Here is a 13406-nt window from a genome sequence, read left to right as displayed (position 1 = left end):
AAGTTCCTCAATTGAATTTCTAAAATGTTGACTAAACTCATTAATATATATAAAAAAAAAAGATAAAATCTAAAAGCAACAGATATCGAACAAGAAATTGCAACTCGTTGCCTACAGGCAACATTGGTCCCAAAAGGGTTAAAGAGACCTTTGCAATCTAATGATTGCTGATAGCTTCAGCCCACAACTGTCTTCAATACTTCACAGTTTCAAGCACAAACTTCGCCTACGCACACACGCAAGAGCAGCAGCAATCAACGCTCGACAGCTTGTTAACATTGCTGTGGTTAGAGTTGCTTGAGAGGCTACATATTTTTTGGATATCTTGGATTACTGAAATACTTTGTCTGCCGCACAGGTTGCCGGTTGCCGCACTTGACGATGCTGTTTAGAAGTTTCAGCAATTGCGTCTTTAAAATGTCGCCACGCTGAAAAGTGTGCTATGTTTTTTTGGGTTGTAGTTTGGCTCGACGACACGAGAGTGACAGAACCGCAGACGGCTCTCCCTTGTGTGTGTTTGCGTGTGCGGCAACCTGTTGCAAGCACAGACCTCAGACCGCAGTGACTGAAGCTGAGACTGAAACTGAAACAGAGACTGAGGTGCAAGGGACAACTGTTAAAGAGAGAGAGCGACTGAAATCCTTTCATTGTTTGCTCAATATTTCAGCGGCAGTCGCTGCTGGTTTCGCTTGTCACTTGCCACTTGCCACTTGCCGCATGCCGCATGCTGCAATGTTGTTCAAGGCTCGCTGCTGCTGCTGGCATCAAAGGCAAAATACTTGCTACGCTTTTTTCAGCTGCTTTCTTTTCATTATTACGTGGAGCGCAAGGCGACACGCAACGAGCAACGAGCAGCGAAAAGCGAGCCACGTGCAACAGGGACGCATTAGCGCTGCAACATTGTCCTCGTCCTCGTTCTCGTCCTCGTCGTCGTCGTCGCCTGCCTTGTGATTATTGTTGTGTCCGTAATTGCCTCACGCCGCCTGAATACATTTACATAAGTTGCCATCACAAGGTACGAGCTCGCTTTCTTTTCGCCTCTCACATCGCTCATTTGTTATCTTTTCATTTTTGTCAGCAGATGTCAACGAACTGCGGAGCAGCAGCAGCAGCAGCTCGATTGGACGCTTCCTCGCTGTCACGCTCCTTTGGCTTCCCTTTCCACTTTCCACTTTCCCCTTCCCCATTCTCTGGCACGCCTCTTTTTCAGTCGCTTTGAACACAGCCTGCTTCCTGTGCCACAGCGACACTAAATCTAAATTCAATATGTTGTCGATTTAACATATTTCTCTGTATTCGTGTGTGTGTGTGTGTTTTCTTTGCTGCTCCTTCTGTCTCCCCCTCCCCTTCTTCAACCACTTCTGCTTTCTTTCATTCCATTTTTTTGCGCCTGTCGTCGTGAGAGAGTAAACAAAGTGTTGTGCCAATATTGACAGAGCCCACGGGCTGCGCTTACGTCTACGACGACTACGTCATTGGGCATCCGAAACCGAAACCGAAATCGTAACCGAAACCGAAACCAGAACCGAAATCAGTATCGAGAGCCTAGAACGTCGAGGGACTCACACCTCTGGCCAATCACTGGCCATCATCATCGGTGGCATCACAATGAAATTATTGAAATGAAATATATTTCGTCTGTTTGTTGTGGTGTCGAATTTGGGCGATTATATTACCCAAGGACAGCTGTGGACTACGCTCCGCTCTCTGGACTCTCTGGACTTGACGGCGACGTTACCAGAAACGAATCCAAATGTTTGACAATCGCAGTCTGAGCATTGTCATCCGATAGGCGATGGCCCATTGAACGCATCTCTCACTCCCCCATTTCGTTTGCTATTCATGTTGTTGGCGCTGTGTCCATATGCCAAATGCTAAACAATAAATATAATTAGAGTCCCTAGACCAAACTGAACTGACCTTAACTTCAGCTGGGACTTTGATAATGCCCAAAATTGTTGCGACAAAGCCAAATGTTATTATTCTCTCTCTCTCCGCTATTTATATCTCTGACGCGTCTGCTTTTCACATTCGCAAATTTTCAATATCTTTCCTGGAAATCGATCTAGATTTTGTCACTTTTTTATGTATGTATGTTCTTTGTATTTTTCATTATTTCTATCTTATTATTTCCTTCTATATTTTTGCATTCGCTTAACAGCTTCTTTATTCAATAACTTAATTCTCTTCACATTATTCTCTTTACATCTCTTCTTTAGTTTTGACTTTGTAATCAAACCAAATAAAATTTCTCTCTTTTACCAGATATTTTATGCATTTTAAATTATATAAATATTGGAATTTACGAAGTGAACATTCATCTAATCTAATTTCTAGCAAAAATTTGCAAAGAATTTAATAAAATTATGCAGCATTCACAAAAACTCAAAGTGGGAGAATCCTTGTAAAATATTTCAATTTCTAACAGCTTGAATCTAATTAAACTAATTTGTAAAAAAAAATCTTTATCGACACACTTCTATTAAACATTTTTGATTTCACAAAAATAAATAAATTAATATTCCAACATTTATAAATCAAAATGTTGGCAATGTTAAATCTATAAATTTATTTGCTAGCAACAATCAGAATTGTTCAACATTTTACTGCTGTTTTTATTGAATTTTTTTTGCAGCTTTGTTGTTTGTTGTTTTTAGTGAACTTCGGGCATCGAGTTTTTCTATCGGATGAAGAACCAGAAAGTTTTGAGCCTAACTCAAATGTGTGCTTAGCACTCAATCAACACCAAGTTTTTGTGCTTGGCATTAAAAAGCCAGTGGCTAAATAATAATTTCTTTGTTTAAGCCGCCAACAACAGAAGCAGCAACAGCAGCAGCAGCAGCGCCAAAGCATGGCCAACAACAAAAACAACAATGGGCTTGGTCAAGTTGTAAAGCATTTAAAAAATTAATTGCAACCTTTTCGCGAGAGGGCAACTCTGGTTGATAAACCTTTCAGCACGCGGCGTTAAGTTTGTGTTTTTTTGTGTTTTTTGCCTCACTCAAAGGCTTTCACTTTCGCCCAGGTGGCTGACCAGTGCAGCGCAGAGCAGGGAAGAGGAGAGGAGAGGAATATGACTGGGCAACCTCTGCTAAAAGTCATTAAAATCATGATTAGCAGGCAGCCACAGGTGCTATTAAACACAACCCGGCAACAACAAAAGAGCAGCAAAGAGAGCAAAAAAAAGGCAACACATTGGGGCTCAGACATGGCCCGAGTTGGATTCGTAGTGAAGAAGAAAAATAAAAATGGCCAAGAGCAAATAAGCCAACTGACCGCAAACAAGCAACAAAAGTTATGACTGCCAAAACGTTGCGGGACGCGGACAGTGGCGGAGGCGGGGGCGGAGGCGAACGTTATTTCATCTTAATGTTTTTCTTTCAATAATTCGCGCATGAAACTCGCAGCGCTGTTCGACAGACGACACCAAAGTGAATAGCTGGCTGGGTGAAGGCAAGAGAGGGAAGGGGAAAGGACCACAAGGTCAACGGCAATGCGGCTGTTTGGCAAGGGTTACGCTGGGTTATGGTTACGGTTACGGTTACGGTTTGCTCAGCCTCAGCTTTTGGCTGCTTGGGTTAGGTTTGACTTTGGCTTTCGCTTTGGCTTTGGCTTTAACTTTAACTTTGGCTTTGCCACTGTTTCAGTTTACGGTTTCGCTCTTTTGTGCAGCCACAAAAAAAAAACTTGCAAAATGTTTGCCAAACGCAAAACGCTTTTATTTTCTTTGTACTGTTTGCTTTGCCCTAGGTCAAAAGTCAAATATCTTAAAGCTTAACGAATTTGGTCAGCGCATGTGTAATTTACAGGGTATCTATGCGCTGGCATACAACATACGTTCGCAGATGTAATGTGACTAACTTTTTGGCCGCTGCGGCAAGCTGTCAAAGGTCCTGGCGTAGCAGTTTAATGCCTGCTGCCTGGTTCATTAATGTTAATGACCATATTGATTTATATGTGCGGCACGTGTGTGCCACTGGACTCAACTCAACTCGACTCGACTCGAGTCGACTCGACTCATGTGGCAGCTGAGCTCCGAATCGAGTTTAGCATTCGACTGCCTTGAATTGAATTCCTCGACTCTCGGGCATCGAGTTAATATTTACCACATGCGGCACATACAACACACTACATACTACATCATGCGGCATGCGGCATGCGGCATGCTGCAACGCATTTAACTAAATGCAATTACAAATTACAACTTAATCGCATTTCGCTTCTAATTTGTTCGCTCGCACTCTCTGCGCCTCTCACTTGGCCCACATAATTGCCAGTTGTCGACTCGACTGGAAAATCGATGCTCGAATGAGCGACAGGGCAGCAGAAAAGTTCCATCTACCATCTACCATCTACCATCTCCCATCTACCATCTCCCATCTACATAACTGCTGCCACAAGTATCTCGGACGGAAGCTGGACAGAGCAGCCGCCCGTCTTATGGAGCGCACACACTTTCGACAGTTTTACAGTCTACAACATGACGCGCAAAGCCCTGGACTAAAATAGCAAACGCAAAAGCTGCTGACCGCATCAACGAGACACTCGCATACACTACACATTAACTTAAAAGGCGCGCTTAGGACTATGCGCAAATCGGACGCTCAAAAGTATGCTACATTTTTGCATTACATTTCCTTAGGCTAATTTAAGTTTAAGTAATTATTATTAATTATATTTACAACCAGATTAGGTTGTCACAATAATAACAGTACATTTTTTTATTAAATAATAATTATTTTTAATATGCAAAATCAAAATAAAACTTATATGAAATATTAACGCAAATTAACAAAGCTCAAATATGTTAAATTTGGCATTAATGAGATTTTCCTAAAATGTGTTGCTATGATACCTTATTGCAAATAACTGCTTAGTAAATCTATAAACTATATAAACTAAAAAAAAATGTTGAGAATATTCAGAAATTGATTTAAATATTCACATGGTAAGCGCGCATCTAGATAAATATTTATTTTATACTCTTGCACAAATTCATTTTTAGACATTTAATTTCGTTTTATAATTTCTAAATAATATTGAATATTCTATTATTTATTTTTCTAAGAAGAAAGTGCATATAATATATACATTACATAAAATATTAAATTTAATTTGAACAGTTTTAAAATTTATGTATTTTGGCAAAGTTTTACACTTTAATTTTTTTTTTTAAACCACTTTTCTATACTTTAATATTTTCTACATTAACGTTAAAATTTACATAATTTAATACGAAAAGTAATTAAGAATTATATTAATTTTTGGCAAGTAACGTTTTTGCAGTTTATTTCTGAATATTTGTGCATATCAACAAAATATATTATTTATATACGTTGAGGAATAAAATAATATTCTTAGGAAAACAATAATACAACAGAAAAATAAATATTGATTAACCGTATATATGAAGACTATTTCTATAAAGAATCAAACACTAAAATTTAAAAATGAATTTAATTGAAATGAAACTAGAATTGTTTGAGACGAATGAAATGGCTTAGTTAATGTGCTTGGAGCAAGAAATAAACCAGCTGCCTGACAAGTTTGTAACTTTAGTTTTTATTTTTCTCACAAAAGGAACGGAAATTTTCTTTTCTTCTGTTTTCCTTTTTTTTGTATTTTGTATTTTTGTAATATTTTCTTTCTTGCATTTTAGTTTGGGCTCTTGTTCTTGTGCGACTTTTAACTTGTTATGCTGCGGCAAGAAAAAGCGGGAGTGGGGTAAAGAAACAATGTAAGGAGGTGGTTGCATAAACAGAAAGATGGCTCAAACTATGCGCGGGTCTTGCTGCAAGTTGCAACTTGCTCAAGGCCACCAAGTGCAGAGAGGCATGTAAGCCAACTACGAGTTATGCTAGCCAGTTATTTGCCAGTTACCAATTCCCAGTTACCGGATCACTTGCAATCTGCATAAATTCTCCACATTTTCCTAGTATCGCTCTAAATGCCAAATATGTGGCCAGCTGTGCTCGTTTTCAACTGAACTCTCTGGATGGAATCAATGACAGATTCCTTAATATTTCAGGCCACAAAGCATAATTGTATGCGGTAAATGGCTTTTCCTGCTCCGGCTTCAGATTCAGCCTATTTTGAGGAAGGACTGCTGAAAAGCAGTTGCCTATTGAGAACTGTAGCATTGTAATAAATAGCATTAATTTAAGATGATTTACTTGCTTGCTTCGATTCAATTGTGGGAAGGGGAGTGAAGCGGATGGCCATACAATTCAATTTTGTGTGATTTTGTAAGAATGTTACAATGTTTGCGCTTTTGTCTTTTGGCCCCGCTGGCAACAAACAATAAATTCTTTGCCCATTGTTTGGCCCCCCCCCCCCAAATGTCAGAGCCGACAATGTGCCTTGCGAAACTTTGCCGAAAAGTCGGCAAAAGTCTTCGAACATTTATTCATAGACAATTTGCAATGCATTTACCTGAACGTCCTGTTTTGCTCCGTCAAATTGCCGCAAAATCACTTTTCTCATTCACTTTGGCACTGAAGAAAAATTCCAAAAAAAAAACTTACTTAAAAACAAAAAAACTAAAAAAAAAGAATTCTTGAAGTATTGTTTGCTTTTTTAAATTTTTCTTTTTGGTTTACGTTTTTTTCTTTTGGTGGATGTTGATGTTAGTTTTAAAGATTTTGGGCACTTGGCCAAATATTTTAATATTTACAAAATTATATTTATTTCAGTTTATTTATTTAAACTCAACACAATTTTCGACTCGATTTTAGTTTTGGTTTCGACTGTTTTTTGGCTCGCTTCTGACTGTGACTGCTCGCCTTAAAAAAAACCCGCAACGACTGAATCAAAACAAACAAATTTCTTTGGTTATATTTGAAAAAGTTTCCTCTATGCGCGTCGCGACGTTTTCTGCCTGCGAATGCTGCTTTGCTGCTGCTGCTTCAGCTGCTGCTGCTGCCTTTGCCTTTGCTGCTTTTACTGCTGCTTCTGCTGCCGCTGCTGCTGCTGCTGCTTCTACTGTTCCCAGCGTTCGTGTTATCCGGCACAGTTTTATCCGCAGTATCCGCCAGTAGCAGCTTTATCCGCGCGTCTGCGCGTTGTTTGCCATTCAACTGTTGTTTACATGTCCCCTTCATACAAAGCGATTGCCTGCTGCTGCTGTTGTTGTTGTTGTTGTTATTTTTGCTGTCGCTGTTGTTATTGTTATTGCCGCTGCTTCAACTGCTTAAACGTTTTTTATATAAATTTAGCTATGCTGTGTGCTATGCTTTTGTTTTGCACAACAGCCAAACAAAACACGTCAGCCATCAGCCACAGCATCAGCCACAGCAACGACAATAGCAACAACAACAACGGCATTTACATCAGCATCAGCATCAGCAACATCAACATCTGGTCTCTTGCTTTGCGGCTTCACTCAGCTGTTGCTGCTGCTGCTGCTGCCCTTTCACCCCTGACATACTCACATCCTTGTCTTGACTGCTGCTCCGGGTTCTTGCCTCTTGTTGTTATTGCTGTTGTGGGCAGCACAGCAACGTCGTCGACCTGCAGCTTGTGTTGCTTTCGCTTAGGTGTTTGACACTTTTCCGCAAGATCCACAATAAACTCATTCACTCGGTACAATAAAAACAAAATAATAACACCAACTCTGCTAGCTGAAGCTCCAATGCTCTATTCTATTCATGTGCGTTGAGTTTAGTAGCTTGTTTTGTAAGCAGCTAAACAGAAAAGCTACAAACAATGAAACCAACTATGCTGCTAGCGTTAACAAAAATGTTCACTTGTCAGTAAAAATAATAATAATCGGAGTACCCAAAAAGTTATTTAAATATATTAAAATTAAGCAACTATTTAAAAACTTGTATGAAAAATGTATATATTTCTCTATATATTGCATTTCTAAAGTATCGATATTGTAATGTTACTTTTAATATTTTACCTTTACCTTTATTTTATATATTATTTATTGTTTACTAATTTTACTAAAAAATATGTATTAAAAATACTTTTCAATATTTTTAATCATTAAAATATTAAAGAGTTGATATTGTGTCATTTCATATATTATTTATTCTTACTCTATATTAATTGCATTAAATAATGTGTATTAAAAATGCATTTACGATTCAATATTTGAAATCATTTAAAACCTAATGCGTTCATTGTGTGATTATTCTTTATTTATTTGATTCATTTATTTACTAAATTATTTAATGACTATTTAAATTTTATTAATAAAAATATGTATTAAAATTTAATTTACTTTTTAATGGAAATGATGTGTTACTATTGCGATTTGAACTAAAATTAATATTTATTTATTATCAATTTTAATTACTAACTTTATTCAAAAGTATGTAGAAAAATGTATTTACTTTCCAACATCTTTGGTTATTGAAATACTTAAAGAAAGCTATTATTTTTATACTTAAAATATATTAGAAAAAGAAATTCTAGCCACTGATTTAATATACTAATTTATTAAATGATAATCCTGCGACAAGACTCCAATGCGAATTAAGTATTACTAATTTACTTAATACTCGACATGTTTCTAAAGAAATGTTCCAGCTAATGCATATGACATGTGTTTGACTGTCTTTGGCCATGTCATGTTTCATAAATATTTAATTTAGACATATTTGTGGCCACTAAAGTCTAAAAGCGTTTCTTAAACTGTGATCTACGCATAGCAAAAGAAAAGAACTAGACTTTCATTCACAGCTCGACAAACGCATCTAAACAGCTAAAGTACCCAGATTCCAGCTGCAGTGCGTATGAAATTTGTTTTATGATTCTGGCTCAGTGCGTTGTGCTTTTTGTTTTCTTTTTTTTTTCTTTTTTTGCTATACTTTCGATTTAACTTCTCGTTGTGAGTTTTGGCCATTGACTTGCGACGAGAAATGTCTAAAGTCATTAACTTTTATGCGCGCGTTTCATACACGTAAATAAAAGTATAAATATTGAGATAAAAGTAATATACCTTAGCCTTTTTTTTCGGCAAATGCAATTTCCTTATCAGTTTCGTGGCATATTCTGTGGGCGGAGTATTTATATGGGTTTCGACGCTCTGCGTTTTAATTCCATGCGATTGCTATGGTTGTATTATTTGATTAGACATACGTTGTATACGAGTAAACGAATTTGATTGATTCTTTGTCAACGTCGTTGCTCTCTGACTCTGACTCTGTTGTCCTTGTCCATGTCCTTGTGCTTGTCGTTGTCCTGTTTTGTGTCGTCTTGGTCTTGGTCTTGGTCTACGCAATGCCAGCATTCAAGCTTCAACAACAATTAGAAGTTCACTTTTACTCACAGTCGACTGGCAGCTCAAGTTGAATGACTTTTATTAGACTGTTTTGTCCACCTCTCTTTAGCTTGTTACTTCCTTTATAGTATCTTTCTATCTATGTATGTATATCTATCCAGTTGACAGATTTGTTGTTGTTCAAAATCAACAACAACAAAGATAAAATTGATTTCCTGCTGTCCATTGAAGTCTATCTCAAAGCACACTTGAGTTGCTTGTCTCACATCCGTAGATCAAGTGATGAATCCATATGACAGACATTAGATTTTAAGTGCCACTTACTTATTTTTTTCACTGGGTCATTGCAACGCTAAGCCTTTGTCTAAGGTGAATGCCATGACAATAAATCAACAACTCTTAGCGCCAATTTCGCGTTCGAGTTGCGCTAAAAATACGCATCAAAAATGTTGTTCAGAATATTTATGACATTTACAGTTGAGGCACTTTTCAATTGCTTTTCGAATTTGTACGCAGAAGACATGCTAAAGATAAGAATGATATCTTAAATAAAGATTAAGATCAAAATTCTTCAAATATTCTAGATTGCTCATTCTTGAAAAAAAATTATAATGTATATCAAATCAATATCAAACAATCAATTGAATCAAAAAGGCAAAATCTCAAATCAAGATCAAAAGTTGTAATATAATTCTCAAAATACTTGAAATAAGATTAATTTTGAGTCAAATAGCAAGATGAAACTTTCTTAATTAAAGAATATATTCTTAATTCTAGAATGGAATAATATTAAATCAAGAATAAAAGTTCTAGAATAATTCTAGATTGGATATACTTGAAATAAGATTGGGTTTGACTAAAATGGGCAGAAGAAATATTTATGCCTAAATAAAAATGCCAAAATCAAAAATTTCTAAAATTTAAAGTATTTAAAATAAATCAACCTTTTACTTGTCAACCAAATCAATTAAAAATGCGCAAAGTTAAACTTTCTTGCATCAAGTTTAGCATCAATAATCAAATACGATGCGAGCAAGAAAATTTTCAGCCATTGTTGAATAGTTGAGAATGAATAATAAATGTTTTTATTGCAGTGGAGAGAATAAAAGGGCATTTTTATCGAGCGTGGTAATTGCCTTCAAATGCAAAAACTTTGGTTTAACTTATTTGGCAGGCCGCTTTCGTTGCCTTTTCTTTTGACACTGTCTCCAAATGCTGACAGTTGTGCTCTTTGCACAAATGCAAACTTAAAGGCCAGCGATTGCAGGCATTATAATTGCATTTTTGTGCGCTGAGACGTGCTTCTGGGGATGTCAGACACTCAAGCAGTCAAGCAGTCCAGCAGTCACTTGGTCATTCGGTCATGTCGTCACTCTGTTTGGCCAGTCAAGAGTAAATTGAATTGCTCATTTGTCCAGCTGGCAGCTGGCAGCTGGCAGCATTTGGTAAGCAAATCTACAGTAGCTGAGCACCAGAAGTGATTTACTCCAACCACAGTGTTTTTTTCTCTCATTCAATCTCGGTGTTGAGGTGTGCATGACCAGACAGGTATGTACGTGTTTGATTTCGATTGAGTTTGCCATCTGCTGAACTGAGCTGAGTTGAGCTGAGCTGAGCGAATCGAATCGAATGCGACGTCTGCACTGTTACTGCTGCTGAGACTGTTATGGCTGTTACTGTAGTCAAATTCATATTTCACTTGTCAGCAGCGCAAAAAATTGCATTTCGTATGCGCATATCACGCATACGCCATGTGTGGCATATTGAATGCTCGTTACGAGCCGTTGCCTCCATTGAAACTGCTGCTTATTATGCCGTAAGCAGATAAAAGTCAACCGGCCGCCACTTTGTTATAGTTACAGTTACAGTTACAAAGCACTTCCGCTTCCTGTTAGATGCGCCTGCTACGAACATTCGGTTTCGTTTTCGTTCTCGTTGTCGGTCACTGTCTTTGCCTACGTTCCTTTCTTTGCTCGCTACAGCTGTTTCTTCATTTCATGTTCGCATTCAAATTTTGCTGTAAATCACTCGAGGCAATAGCAAAAATGCCATCAGCCTGATACACGCCAACACACACACACACACTCACACTCACACTTACAGTCATGCTAGCTTCAGTTGACTTGGCTCAGCAAAAGCGAGAGCTGGCAAAACATCCTTGACTCACATATGCAGTATGTTGGGTTAGCCTTTTTCAATGATTTCGCTTTGCCTTTCGCCATTGGCTTCACCTTTTTTTCGATACCCGCTACCCATAGGGTTGATGGGTATTATAACTAAAGTATTTACGATTTCTGAATCGGTTAAAAATTGTAAGTTATTTAATAAATATGGGAATAACGCCTACTTACTACAGTTGCTTTGGCTGACAATCTCGCATATTTTGCACTCTATGGTGTATTTCAAATGTGATACTATACAAATATACCAAATATAACCTTTGGTATAAAAATATACCATTATATTTTTCTGGTATACAAATTTGGTATATATTTTAAACTTACTTTAATTCTAAAGGGTTAGCAGGTATCTCACAGTCGAGCTCTCTCGACTGTAACTTTCATACTTGATTTTTCGATACCCAGCAGCCTATGAGAAAGGGCTTGCACATCTTTCTCTAGAGTACTTTTTTGTTTTATACAAATTTCTTAAATGCTTTCCTCTAAAATTGTATTTCTTAAACTAGTTAAACTTCATATTGTATAAACATTATTATTTCTTCTACAGCATATCTTTTATGTTTGGTTTATGGTAACAACTAAAGCACATTAATTGCAATTGTAGATTATCTTCTAGTGTTGCCTGCAACTTCTTACATTTTCTTTCTTTTACTTTTCCACTTACGACTTTCGGTTTTTGTCCAGTCAATAGTCATTAAAAGCGACTTTAGTTTTTTTCTATTGCGTAGCTTTGGTCAATCAATCGAAATTTCTTGCCTTCTTTCACATTTTTTTCTTTAGAGTTTTTCTTACTATTCCAATTTTACGTTCGCATTGGTCTCGTTAGTTTGTCGATGCTTTTTTTGTGCTAAACTTAGTACAGGGAATCTATCTTCGATATTTTAATATATTCTTTGCATTAGTTTCTTCTGCGTGCTGTAATTTAACTTTATTTAAAGCTTTGCTTAATCTTAAAATATTAGGCTCTAATGAAAGGGTATCTTCCCGTCCATCTCTTATGTGCTCTTTGCCATTTTTCTTTTACTTTTTTAGCAGATATGTTTTTTCTTGCCAGCATTCCCTTTGCTCGTGTTTTTGCTTTTGGACTTGCAGGTTTGCCTATTTGGTAGCTTCAAAGATTTCGCCATGCTGCACGTAAATGGCTTTGTTGTTATTCCATTCAGTTTCGACACCCCTTCTGGTCTCCCTCGTTCTTCTTCCTGCCGCATTTACCACCCCTTTGTTGGCAGAGGGAAACTCAGGATCCGCCACAAAATATCTCTGGCAATGCGTGTATTTTGTTATTGGTATTTTGTTTGCCTCGCATTCCCCTCGCTTTAACCCCTCCTAAAGGGCAGTTAACCCCACCGCAGGGCTGGCGGAATGTGTGTGTGTGTGTGCTGATATGTGTGCGTAAGGTGTTTGTGTGTTAGTTACAAATTGAATTTAACGTATTTACTTTAAACGCCTTTATGTCCTGTTTTCCGTTGAAGCACTCGAAAGTCCTTTGCTTGCATATTTAATATGCATTCGTGGACAAAGTGGGCGTGGCTCTGCCTCTCTAACTATCGCTCTCACACTCGGTCTCGCTCTCCCTCGCCTTCTTCCTCACCCTATCCATCCAGCTTGAACGAAACTTAAAGGCAATACAGTTTTCTGGCATTGGCAATGAGTCTTGTGCGATTTACTTCAACTTCAACATCACGTAGCACACACACACATGAGGCGTGTGTTGCAAAATTGAAGTAGCAGCAAAGGGCAGGAGATGTGTGCCTGGTATGTGTGAGTGTGTGTGACTTGGATGAAATGGAGCTGTGGCCCTGGGCGAGTGTGAGAATGTAAGTGTAAAGCAGCTTAGCGCTTAAATCATGATTACCACAGCAGCAGCAGCAGCAGCTTCGTCTGTGGTTGCAAACAACAACAACAACAAGAACAAACGCCGCATGACTTTCGCAGCAGTAATTAGGAGATACATATTTGTTGAGCTTGGTACGTGCAACCAGCTGAAGCTAAAGTTG

The 13406-nt window shown here is 37.8% G+C and overlaps 1 protein-coding gene across 3 annotated transcripts in view; it reads right to left on the bottom strand.

Annotated features, from left to right (window-relative positions):
* The window catches only part of LOC132796257 (sex peptide receptor), an 82641-nt gene that overhangs the window by 56309 nt on the left and 12926 nt on the right, over nt 1-13406 (bottom strand). The window contains exon 1 of one of the 3 annotated variants that reach the window (XM_060807356.1): nt 12848-12899. The exons of 1 other annotated variant lie outside the window; for it this stretch is intronic. The gene's annotated coding sequence lies outside the window, so the exon portion shown is untranslated. Of the gene's footprint in view, nt 1-6432; nt 7093-12847; nt 12900-13406 lie in introns of those variants that run through there. One more of the 3 variants, XM_060807354.1, reaches the window with a different exon arrangement.

The sequence above is a fragment of the Drosophila nasuta genome, chromosome X (assembly GCF_023558535.2).
Source record: "Drosophila nasuta strain 15112-1781.00 chromosome X, ASM2355853v1, whole genome shotgun sequence".
Lineage (NCBI taxonomy): Eukaryota > Metazoa > Arthropoda > Insecta > Diptera > Drosophilidae > Drosophila > Drosophila nasuta.
Note: the sequence above shows the minus strand (reverse complement) of the source record. Positions and strands in the feature narration are given on the sequence as shown.